The 1,956-nt window shown below is 41.9% G+C and overlaps 1 pseudogene; it reads right to left on the bottom strand.

The window, feature by feature from the left end:
• Positions 1-527: 527 nt before the first annotated feature.
• On the bottom strand, positions 528-1,318 carry LOC104663934 (annotated as a pseudogene).
• Between the last annotated feature and the right edge of the window lie 638 nt (positions 1,319-1,956).

Below are 1,956 nucleotides of genomic sequence, written 5' to 3' on the forward strand. Positions count from 1 at the left end.
TACTAATTTTTTTTTTAATCAGCCATGTGTGGTGGCACCCATCTGTAGTCCCAGCTACTCAGGAGGCAAAGGCAGGAGACTTGCTTAAGCCCAGGATTTAGAGGATGCAACCGAGCTATGATCATGCCACTGCACTCCAGCCTGGGTGACAGAGTGAGATCCTGTTCCTTTAAAAAAAAAAAAAAAATGTTCGATTGTTCTAAAAAAATAAAAAAAGTTTAAGTTATTAACTAAGTTTAACAAACTAAATCTTTTCAATCGCTATCAGCTTCAACATCAACAAAGGGAGAAAACTATCACCAAGACTATTCAGCAACACATATACAATAATCCAGATTCACCCAGTTCACTACCTACAACGAAGACAGGCCCTTCACAATTCTAGCAACTTTTATTTCACTCTCATCTCTCACCATTTCCTTCCTGCACCCCAGGCAATTTGCTGCTCCCCAAACTCATCCCAACTCCTACATACCTCTAAGCCTTTATACTAGCTTTATACTGAGCTCCTCCCCACCTGGTGAGCACTTACTCATCAGTCGTTCAAAACTTGACGCAGAAGTCTCCTCCAGTGTAAAAGCCTGGCTGTAGGATCCAGTTTGGGGTAGGTAACTAGTGGGAGGCTGCTGCCCATAACTGCTTTGTTGACCATAGTTACGCTGCTGTCCATAGCTGCTCGGTTGCCCAGAGGTGTTCTGCTGAGAACAACTGCTCTGATCATAACTAGTCGGCTGTGTAGAGGAATAGCTGGTAGGAGGGTAGGATGGAGGTGCAGTGACTGGCTGCATGGGGTAGCTCCCAGGTACATGGGAATAACTGTAGCTACTCTGTCCATATCCTAGGCCGGGCTGGTTGTAAACCCCTGTGCTAGACTGAGGTTGACTAGTCTCAATGGGCTTGTTACCATCCTACGGTCTTGTAGGTACAGTGGCTGCTGGCTCCTGCCCATAGGCTGGGTAAGCAGGCTGAGTGCCATATGCAGACTGAGCGGTGTGGAGGCTTGGGTGGTGGTGATTGTAGCAGTGGTGGTATCATAAGCACCAGTGCCACATCCCTGGGCAGACTGGCTGTGTGCCTGGGGGGCAGTTGTAGTAGTATAACCAGTGGGAGGCTGTCCATAAGAAGTTGCATAGCCCATAGGTTGCAGTGGTCCGAGCCTGGGTATAGCTGACATCAGTGGGCTGTCCATAGGTTCCTAGCTTTGTTGCCCATATGCCTGGGTGGTCTGTGCATATCCTTGAGTGGGCTGGGCAGTGTAAGCACTGTAGCCCTGCTGCACTGCAGCTTGGCTATAGGTACTGTAATCCTTTGATGCCATTTTCTCTCCTTCCTCCTCGTTCTCTCAACGTCCGTTTCCTTCTTGCTCCCATTTAACTTTTATCTAAAAGATTATAGAAATCCTATGCTTCCCAATTTTCAAAGCTCTAATAATCTCATGCCTATATATTGAGGTCACTAAAACATTACTATAACTTTGGACATAATTCAGTGGACCAATGATAATATTTACTCTCTAAGAAAAGAAACTATGAAACAATCTAGTTCTAGATCTTTATATAAAAGATCAACAAAGTAACTCATTTTCCAGTATGAATTAATATTTATTAATTTGCTTTTTATAAATTATCTATATTAAATTATTAGTTAAGGCATCCCTGATTAATAATATTATAGAGATTAAATTGATTATAGTAGATAATTAGGTAAAAACACAACCATACAAAATTCTGTTTTAAGAATTTTGAGGATAAAATTGGGAGAAATGTGGGACAAAAATCTACAACATGGTTATTGATTTCATAGATAAATATAAACTATGTAGTTAGTCCTCCATATCTGTGGGTTTCACGTCAGCTAGGTTCAACCAACCACAGATGGAAAATATTCAGAAAAAAAGGAATAGTTTCATCTGTACTGAACATGTACAGTCCTTTTTTTCTTGTCATTATTTCCTAA

Source organism: Rhinopithecus roxellana, chromosome 5 (assembly GCF_007565055.1).
Source record: "Rhinopithecus roxellana isolate Shanxi Qingling chromosome 5, ASM756505v1, whole genome shotgun sequence".
Classification (NCBI taxonomy): Eukaryota; Metazoa; Chordata; class Mammalia; order Primates; family Cercopithecidae; genus Rhinopithecus; species Rhinopithecus roxellana.